Source organism: Solanum lycopersicum, chromosome 12 (genome assembly GCF_036512215.1).
Source record: "Solanum lycopersicum chromosome 12, SLM_r2.1".
NCBI lineage: Eukaryota > Viridiplantae > Streptophyta > Magnoliopsida > Solanales > Solanaceae > Solanum > Solanum lycopersicum.
In genome coordinates this window covers 44053041-44064255 of record NC_090811.1, presented here as the reverse complement: position 1 = coordinate 44064255, position 11215 = coordinate 44053041, and the positions used below count along the sequence as shown (strand labels likewise).

The window sequence follows — 11215 nt, the reverse complement described above, 5'->3', positions numbered from 1 at the left end:
GAGTTTTGAAAAATGTTTTCCTTAATTTTTGAAGGGAAGTCATTTTCCTTAATTTTGAGGAAAATGAGTTGATTTGGAAAACATTTTCCAAAACTTTTGTCCCAACCAAACATGAGAAAATTGGAAAACATTTTCCAGAAAATATTTTCCTTCATACCAAACACACTCTAAGAATACTAATTACTCGTCCCAATAATTGAGAGACATAGTGGGAGGGACGAAACAATGCTAAAATTTTTACCAAAACGCAAAAATAAAAAATCTGAAATGTAGGCTCCAAAAAGAAGCACTTTTTTCTGAAAATCCCAAAAAAGAATATTTTTTCTCTCAAAATCCAGTGGTCACAACTTTTTCCTATATGTATATTCTCAATCTCAGAAGTGTTCCTATTCATATTGATCAACTACGAATTAGGACATGAACACAGGTCAACAGAATGTATTCTCAACATCAAATCCTCTAGTCGTATTCTCAGCAGCAACGTTCTCTCTACTACGAATATATGGTATGATGTCTCTTCTTCTTCCTATTTACTGAAAATCTTTTGCTCAACTCAATAAAAGTGTCTCTTTTACATCTTGATTTACAGCGACCTAGAGTTATGAAGCTATGCCTCAAGTTCGCTGTTCAAAGTCTCAGCAACAAAATATTTATTTCATTTTCCCAACAGAGAATTTAAGGTATGATGTTTCTTCTTCTTCTTTCTGTTTACTGATCTTTTGTCGAGCTCAACAGAAAGTCTATTTTTATCTTGGTCAACATCAACCTAGGGTTATTCAGCTTTGCCTTAACTCCTCTGTATGTATTCGTAGCAACAAGTCTTTTTTTCCTTATGTCAACTACAAATTTATAGTATGATATCTCTTCTTTTTCTTCATGTTTACTGATCTGTCCCTCAACATTACTATGTTATCTTGGTTTATTGAGTCTAGATTCTAATTGAAAGTTTAATTATTTTTGAATTATATTCATGTTTATGATATATTATGTGTTTGAAAAATAAAATTACCCATAATATAAAAAAAATTCAATAAAAATATTTACAATACCCTTCATCTGTTCTTCTTTGTTTAATGATTCCGCTCTTCAATAGACAACCATTTCCCTTCTATGAATAAGTATATGATTCTTGTTTGATTAATTAGTTGTTGATTATATAACACAAATATTCATTACAATAAAGTCTTGATTGACTTGTCATAACAAACATTATTATTTTCTACATACTACAAGGTAAGTAATCGCTTTCTTTTATTACTAATGTGTTACGGGTCATGAATTAACAAATGTTTTAGCATCACTTTTTCACTTGTATATGAAGTTTTTAACTACTGAATTTAGTATAGTGAGTACTAAACTTTATTTCGACGATTGACAAGTAAAACATTTATTTTTGTCATAAACCTGATCTTGTTAACAAACTAATCATGCTTAAATCTTAACATGTTTGGTCTAATGAATCATCAGATCATATAGATCATACATAATTTTGAGAAAAAGAAAGTATTAACTTCGTCTCTTATCCTAGTAGTTGCTTTCACACAAGCACCATAGGAAGTCTCCTTTCCAATGCCCACCCATATTGTACTTCTTCCTTCTTCTCTTCTTCATGGTTTCCCTTCTTCGATTGACAAAACACACCAATGTATAAATGAGTATACGAGTCTTGATGGATTAGTTGTTGACAGTTCAACAACAAAATTCTTTATATTGTAGTCTTCGTCGAGCTAAGCAATTGTTATCTTTTATTAATGTGCTACACGTCCTTGATCTACACATCTGTTAACATCACTATTTACTTGACTTTGAGTCTTTGAAGAATTAAAAAAAGATAGTAATCAACAAAAAAGTCAATTTGAATGATCATTTAGTTCATATCTAGTCAACAAGAAACTACTAGATTTAAAATAATAACATGAACTAATCAGATTACAGAAGAAAATAACTATAAAAGGTTGACGGCAAAGAAAGCATGAGTTAAAAGCTAAGACCTTCAAAATTATATCAAGGAAATCTAAATATATTGCTTTTTGAATGGTGCTTTTATCTAATTTTATAAAGTTTTCTCATTTTCATTATATATGGTTGTTGTGTAAACATATTGGCAGGAAACAAACATTAACACTCGTGTCATACATTACCGATTTGACGCCTGCACTGGTGATCGTGATAATATAATGGATTGTAAGATAAACTAGTGTAATTAGTTATTCGCTTTCTTTTATAAACCATGAACACATTAGAAGGAGCAAAATTCCATTAAGTTATAGATATGTGAACTACTGATCAAAGCAAATTGACTAAATAAGTGTATGAAAACTTCAAAAAAAAATTTTTAAAAGAAACATATGTTATAACTTAAACAAGTACCTTATATGTTGCTTATTCCTTTATCCTCTCAAACAAAAAGGGCTTTCACACCAGTAGAGTGTAACACAGGGAAAATATTTAAAACTGTTTGAACTCGAAAGTACTATTCTGTATTTCCTTGAGTTGCCTCAGTCTTTTTTTATATTTTCTTCATGTTACAAGCACTTTTGTATTGATAATAAAAACTATTTGTGATAAATCTTCGCTACACAAGATTTTCCAAGTATTTATTAAGTCCCCTAGGAGAGTACTTATATAGTTCTACACTTTATATGAATGTTCTTGCGAATTTGTGCTCTCATAGGAACTTGTAAGGTTCTTAAGATGAGTTTGTGAGGCCTCATATTATGCAGCCAATTTTCTGGATAGTTGTCCACTACGTATTTAAATTGTCAGTAAATGAGAAACATAACTGTAAAAAGATGATATTATGTTATATATTGTAGAAGAATCATTTAAAAGCTTCAATGTCTATCACAATATAAGCTGCTTGAGGGCTATGAGTTATATAGAATCATGTTTTACATAACTATAAGTCGAATTGCTATTTCCAAGATTAGTATTCTTGTGAAGAATTTTATGAAATTGCTTCTTTTTAAAGAAAACATTCATTTCTTTTATTTAGCTTGTATTCAAAAATAAATATTCCGGGCTTTAATAAGCTTCTATTCACAAGTTTTATCACCTTTACCTAGCACTGATATTGTTGAAAAATGTTTTGGACCTCAAACTTGTAGTCATGTATTTGGATTTGGGGATTTAATTAAAGGCAAAATACATTAAAGGTGGAACTTTTTCAAAGGCTGAATTATGTGTGCATTATGTTCAACTCGATAGGATAACTAATGCTTGTATGAAGAAATTACATCCTTGAATGAGAAAAATAAATCCTTGAACGATGGCTTTTCTTCCTTAGAAGATGAGATGAATTAAATAATTAAAATTAAGGAATTATTTACTGCTCAACAATCACATGTCCAACCTACGACAACTGATGATTCAACTTGAATGTCCTCTACTTTTTTCTAATGACAAAGTAAGCACAAGGATACCCGACATTTTAGTTTATTTTGTTTATTATCATATAGTCATATTTTACGAAGACTATATCATGCATAAAATTATGGTAACTCATCTTCTCAAGGTAGAAGATAGTACCTAAATCGTTTGAATCCATCTTCATCTCTACTAGTTTTCTTGTTCTCATTGTCTATGATCTTATATAGAAGGCCTTTGTGGAGAATGAAAATGAATCACATTTCACTACCTTACTTTTGTCAGTACTAGTATATTTCGTCTGTTGACTTGTGTGTTTACTGTTGTCTGGAATTCTTCACAAGTATATTTCGCCATTGTTCCTAACTATATCACATTGGTTTTTGGTGCTACGAAATTTGGTATGATATTTTAGATTCGCCAAAGCTGCTACTTTCGTTCTTCGTCTCTTTTTATGAAATATAACTGTCATAAATGTACATAACTAGAAAAGAAAAGTTGTCAAAATAACACTTAGAAGAAATGCACAACTTATCATGGAAGAGTGTATTTCAAGACAACATTATTCTAGAGAACCCTATAACCAAGAAGCTCATATGTGTACTTCATTAATTAAAAAATTTTGCACAACTGCACATAAGTGTCTTTCTGTATATTTGTTAATTTCTGCACTACAAATATTATTTGGATTCTTGGTAAATACATCTCAATGATTTTCCAGTTGATTTTTCTTATGTTTTGCAGCTTTTGTTGATATTGCTAGATAACGCATAGAGAAGTTATGTATTTTTGGGGTGAGTGATCTACCTAATTTTTGTATAAAATTGAAGTATACCAATATATTTAACGTTTTCTAAATTTTGAACTTGCAACTTTTGAAGGTTGAAGTTCAAGTCAAGATACAAGCTTAGAACAAATGCACAAGTTTGTTATTAGTTTGCTATGAATGTCATCCAAAACTCGATAGTATACAGTTTAACTCGGATGTGGCTAAGTTTATCAATGAACATGTTGAAAAAAACATCAGGGGTTGTTGACCAATTTATTGAACTCTTTATCTCTATCTTCTTGTAATTTATTGAACTCTTATCTCTATCTTCTTGTTTCTGCCTCTCTTTATTTTCTTTTTGAATAGAAATTTTGATAGAAATTTAGTATTTGTTGAGGAATTTTTTTATGGTGATATCAATTAATCTAGGACCATTGATTGCCAATCTAGTAACAGAAATATCTCGTCTCTATACAAATCAATACCAGCTCATTCTTTTCTCTGAACTGCTCAAGGACAAGGTCATCCTCATCTTTAAAACTATTAAACGACCATGACAATATCGTACCAAAAGATGATCAAGGACAAAAAAAATTTCGTCTCTAACCACTACTAGAACTAGGTGTTCATGGTTGCTAAAAAGTTGTAACGACCTAAAAATATATTTTCCCAATATATACATTGCCTATCGAACCCAAGTTATGGTTTCTCTAAAAGAGTTACTACTATATTTTTTCCCGTCTCCAATACCATCTAAGGTCCTGTATTTTGTTCCCATCATGGAAAATTTATTGCAACGAAGCCGGTTATGACGGGTGGAGACCAAGAGTTTTTGTTCTCAAAATAGCATTTGGGACCAGATTTAGATTTTCATGGACCATATTTCCCTTCCTTAGAGGTTGTTTTTCTTATAGTGTATGTTTAGATCGCTGGGAATGGAATGGATGCTCTGGCATTTCTGGGAGGAGATTATGGTGTGTGGGAGGGTTCTAGTAGAATTTTTCGTAATAACTCTTGCTCTTTTTCTGTATCCTTTATTCTTAGGAATCTTATACTCCAAGGATATGTTAAAAACTCGATGTCGACAATCTTCCAATTGTAGGATGATGTGATCGCACTTTACCTTTTATCAACTTAAATACTGGACTTAGTTCACTTGGTCTAGGTCTTGAATTATTACACAACACACAAGTCCATCGACCTTAGAGATAATCCCTCTGAAATTTTATATAGTTATCACTTTAACATGAAATCTATAGTTTAGGTAACTAGCAACAATACCACTTACTATATATGTTTTAGGTAATTAGCTACAAATATAGAAAATTATTTAATGAGATGAATGATGATTCCTTACTATAATACATAAAATCCTTGTAAAATGAAATAGGACATTCTTTTGCATTTTTGGAATCTAAAAATTTGGCTACCATCAGTTTCCTTCCTTGTAAAATGAAATAGAACATACTTTTGCTTTATTTGAATCTGTAAATATTGCTACAATTAGTATCCTTTTGTTGAATTTCAATACAATGCGACCCTTTATTTTACAAAAACCATAAGTGATTTATTTAGCATATTTTTACTTCACATTTTTAGTTTTATTTTGTGGTGGTGGTATGGCCCCACACTGTTCCTATTGTGAATAAATTTCGTTGTTATTTGAACTGAGAGGTATTACTAATGGACATGGGAAACAGTAAATAAGACTTGTAATCGTAGGTCTTAATGTGGTTGTGAGCTTAAGTTTTAGAGTCGAAAACTAATTTATTTTCTGTATGAACTGAGATGTTTCAGATTTTTTCATTTCATTTTGAACCTTCATATTAAAGAGTTTAACTATTCAGTATGGAATTCCTATAATATCAGTAAAAATAAAAGAGAAAAAGCTGAAGATTGAAGGGACAAAGGTGAAGAACTGACAAGGTGAGCTAAAAAATTGAAGAGTTGGGTTGTAGATTCTCTTCTCCATAACTCGATCTTATGGATGAGATGAAGAGTTGATGCTAAAGAACTGGGATCGAAGAACTAATGACAAAAGAGCTGAAGGACAAAAGCTGAAGAACTGATTTCGTTAACTATGCAACAATTTCGTACAACTGAGATTCCTTTTAATCATCTAGTACTAAAAACATTAAATTGATTGAATTTTTGTTATATTTAGAAGTAATTAATTACATTAGGGGTTGTTGCAGCTGAAATTCGAAAGTAGGGGAAGAAATTGCCAAAAATCTGAAGGTCAAAGTTATCTCTAGGAAGATTGAGCAGACGAGAATTTATTTTAGATATATCATTTGGCGTGGGATGTATTGTATTATAGTCTAAACGTTTGGCCGAGGTTGACTACATATGGGCCATAAAACATATAAAAATGTTGTTTCAACAGTTGAAGTAATATGCCAGACAAAAAAAGTGTGTCATGTAGAGTATGTGAATATAGGTCGGTGAGTTTGAAAATTACATTGTGTTTCCTTATGGGCAAACATTCAAGTTCAATAAGTTAGTTTTTATCTTGAAGGTTGTCCTATGGAGGAAGAGGGTTGTGAGTATTTTCAATATGGTGTTATTTGTGAGTAATTTTCTTTTTTCTTGAATACATTATATCAAGTGCAAAGTTGTCTGACAACATGTAGTCTACATAGATATTACAAACATTACACTCTCTAGAATCCTAATTCTTGCAAATGTATGCCTATCATACTCACAAGTATAGACAAGTTATTATGTAAGATTAGCTCCTCAAAATATTTCACTCCCTACTAACCAATTCTTCAGAATGTATACAGCAGATAAGCCCACATGCCAACGTATTCTACTGAAATTTTACAACCTGAATCTCAAAATTAGTGTTACAATTTACCAAATTGAGTAGAAGCATAGTTATGAGACTTGTACATGAGTAGTAGAGTGTCTAGATGTTGTTGGACTTGAGTTTTCTCTTTTCTCCATGCTTTGTTTGGTGGGACTACTATCCCGATTTACATGTCTGCATTAGAGTATCTTTTGATATTTCTGTTGCTTCCCTTTTTTTAAGCTTGGGGTGAACTTGGATTTTTATATATCTATAATAATCCGCAAATTTGCAATCTACTATATATCTATAAATCTGCAAATGCACAATATAAAAATCTGCAAATCTGCATATCTGAAGATGTATGTTGTAGCTTAAAAGTGTGTAGCGGTACCTTGTTGTGCAATGTATACTTAAAAAATTGTGATCTACAACATATCTGTAAATCTTCAAATGTGCAATATGCAAATCTAAAAATGTACAGATCTGTAGTTTCAAGCTTGGGTATGTACTCTTGGTCATCTGAATGAAGTGTTTTAACTTCTTTAAAATGTTGTTTACAACTTGAAGCTACTTTCCGATAGAGTTTTTTAATCTTGATTAAGTCATTTAATTGTGTCTATCCGATTGGTTTACTTTCCTTCTTAATTGTTTCTATTCTGTTAATTTTACTAATTTTTCCTTAAATGTATATCAACATTTAGAAACATTTTTGAGGATTCAAGGTTTGATTTGGCATAGCACAAGATCCATGACTAGGTAAGAAAATTTTATCATAACATTAAAGCTGAATCTGATAACTTAGTCATGAATTTTAAAATTTATTTGTGAAGTAGTTAATAATTTAATGATTGTTACTAAAATGTCAAATATTGATATCTTCAAGGAATTTAAATATTCCATTGTAGGATTGGATGGATTTAGCAAGGTATAGTAAATCATATATTAATGGTGTTGAAGAATCACCCCTCGATTTTGCTGACTCTTATGGAGATCCTCAGAGAGAGGAAATTCAGTGTCCCTGTGCAAAATGTTGTATTGTTCGTTGGACTCTAAGGAATCTAGTGTATGATAATCTAATATGCTATGAATTTGTTAAAGGTTATACTAGATGGATCAATCACGAGAAATGTGATATCAAGTTGAATGTTGAAGATTATATGGAATGCTCGCATGATGATATTGATTGGTTGTTGAATGATAAATATAGAAATCTTTCACAAGCCGAAGGTGCTTATGATGGTAAAAATGAAGATGCCAAGAAATACTACAAGATAGTTGAAGAGGCAGGCCAAGTATTATATTAAGGTTGTACAGGATTCTCTAAATTATCATTCAAACTTCGTTTATATTTGTTGAAGTGTCTACGCAGATGGAGCAATGAATTATTCACTTCTCTTTTAGATTTATTAAAAGAGGCGATGCATGAGTAGAACATTCCTCCGTCTTACAATAAAACCAAGTCTATGGGTAAGAATCTCGGCCTTGATTATGAGAAAATTGATGCATGTCCAAATGATTTCATATTTTTTAGGAATGATCACAAAGATGATGAATGTTGTCAAACATGCTGAGGGTCACAATATATTAAAAATCTTCAAGTCGATGTTGCGGGTGAATCTTCTAAAAAATCACATAGAGATTCAACAAAGACTTTGAAACACTTCCGATTAATTCTTAGATTCAAAAGGTTATTTATGTGCTCAAAGACGACAAATTCATTGAGTTGGAATGATGAGGAGCGTTCTAAAGAAGAAAAGTTAAGGAATACCGCTGATGGTCTAGCATGGAAAGATTTTGATAGGTTACATTCAGATTTCGCAATGGATTCTCGCAATGAGTAACTTGGATTGTCAACTTATTGGTTCAATCCATTTCGAACACGAGTATATCTTATAGCACATTGAGCGTTATGTTGATGGCTATAATATGCCTCCTTGAATTTGCATGAAGTTTTAATATTCTATACTTTCTTTACTTATACCTGAGCAACGATCACCTGAAATGATATTGATATTTACTTACAACAATTAATAGATGAGTTAAAAATTTTCTAGATTCTAGCGTTGAAACATATGATGCTTCAAGAAATCAAACTTTTCAAATTCGAGTAGCTCTTATGTGAACAATCAATGACTTTCCTGCATATGCGATATTTTCTTGATGGAGTACGAAAGGGAAGTTTGCTTGCCCCTTTTGTAATTATAATACTAATTCTAGCTATCTTAAGCATAGTCAAAATATATGTTTTATGAGTCATCATTTTTTTCTACCTCTTGATCAGCCATGGAGATCTAACAAATAATATTTCAATGGAAAAACTGAATTCAAGCCTTTTCCATCTTTATTAAGTGGAATTGATGTGCTTAATTGCTTACAAGATTTTGAATATGTGTCTAGAAAGAAGCGAAACAGATCAAATGATGGACCATGAAAAAAAGGTAATTTTTTTTTGAATTATCTTATTGGCAGCACAAATTGTTACGCCACAACCTTGATGTAATTCACATAGAGAAGACGATAGTTAACAACATTCTTGGAACTCTTTTGGAAATTCTTGGAAAATCAAAGGATCATGAAAAACCCAGGTATGATTTGAAAGATATGGTAACTAGAAAGAATCTTCATCAAAAATATACTGGAGATAATACGAGAACAACGTTTGGAAAAGCTTGTTGCTTAATGACAAATGGAGAAAAATCAGTTTTTTATTGGAGTTTTAAAGACAGCCAAGTTACCTGATGGCAATGCCTCCAATATATCTAGGTATGTGCAATTGGATGGAAGGAATTTGCCTTGTCATAAGACCTATGATGCTCATTTCATGTTAAATTACTTGCTTCCAACACCCATTAAAAGCATCCTTCCAGATCATGTGAATGTTGCTTTGATTCGTCTGTGTTCCTTTTTCTATCGTTTGTGTTAAAATGTTATCACATTAGAGGAATTAGATTGCTTAGAATTAGAGATCACAGAAACAATCAACCAGTTACATTAAATTTTTCCTTCGTTAGTTTTTTAAATAATGATTCATTTTCCTATTCATTTGGCGAATAAAGTGAGATTAGGTGGTCCAGTTCAGAACCTATGGATGTATACCACTTCAACAGAAATGGGTACATTTAAATCATATATCCACAACAGACGTTATCCAGAAGGTTTAATAGTAGAGGCACGTGTGCGAATAGACTTTATGAATTTATTTTCTACGTATCTTAATGGGGCTGTACAAACAAAATTTACTAGAACCCTAAAATAATTATGAATGTTACCATAGTGATGCAGAAACAATGAGTTTGTTTCATAATAAAGGATATCCTAAAGGAACAAATAAAATTGATCCATTACTATTAGATAACAAGTCACTATGTCAGACACATGCATATTTATTGGGAAATTGTGATGAGATTCAAGACTATATTAGGTACATTACTTTAATATAGTGTTTTCTTTTGTATTAATAAATTTTAACATATTTTATTTATCGTTTTTACAAAAAATTATATGTTGTGTAGAGAGAATAAGCAAGAGGTAAATAATCATTCGCGAAGATCTAAATGGAGCAAGGCCAAGGATCATTGTAAAAAATTCCTCAATGGTTTAAAACTCCTACTTTGCTAGAGTATGTACCTGAATTATTTAAACAATTGTCTAGAGGACCAAATTTTGTTTCTAAAAGATACTCTGGTTATCTCATTAATGGATATAGATTCCATATTAGGCTGCGTGATGCTACGCATAAAACACAAAATACTGGTGTTACAGTTGTTTCCTCGACTACGAGCTTTGCAGCTCAAAGGATAATAACCCAATTGCTGCACATTTGACTTATTATGGTAGAATAGCTTTTGTAGTTGAGTTAGACTATAATTGTAATTTTATTGTTGTGTTTCATTGTGGTTTTTATGAGGTATAAAAAGATATGTATGTCCTTACATATGACTATTTGGATAAGTGATGCTTCCTGGAAGAGCCTTTTGTTCTTGCATCTCAAGTACATGAACTCTTCTATGTTCAAGATCCATATGATCAAGATAGACATTATCTTATGAAGGCTGTTCTGAGAGACTTTTTTAACATGAGTGATGAAATTGAATCTCATCTCCCACTAAATTATGAAAGTTAGTTGTCTGAACATTTGATGGGACCATCCATAGCAGAACAAAGGGGTGAAGTTCCCTTTGTAAGGGATGATATAACATAAATTTTTATTGATGTGCCTTCAGAGGAATTTGATAATCAACAACTTGAGGTCGATAATGAAAATGAGTTTGAAGATGAGTCTGAAG

The 11215-nt window shown here is 31.4% G+C and overlaps 1 long non-coding RNA gene across 1 annotated transcript; it reads left to right on the top strand.

Annotated features, from left to right (window-relative positions):
• Positions 1–254: 254 nt before the first annotated feature.
• On the top strand, positions 255–4461 carry LOC104644973 (uncharacterized). The gene is made up of 4 exons (XR_738821.4): positions 255–505; positions 590–680; positions 4111–4160; positions 4248–4461. It is a non-coding gene; the product is annotated as an uncharacterized lncRNA (long non-coding RNA).
• The last annotated feature ends 6754 nt before the right edge of the window (positions 4462–11215 follow it).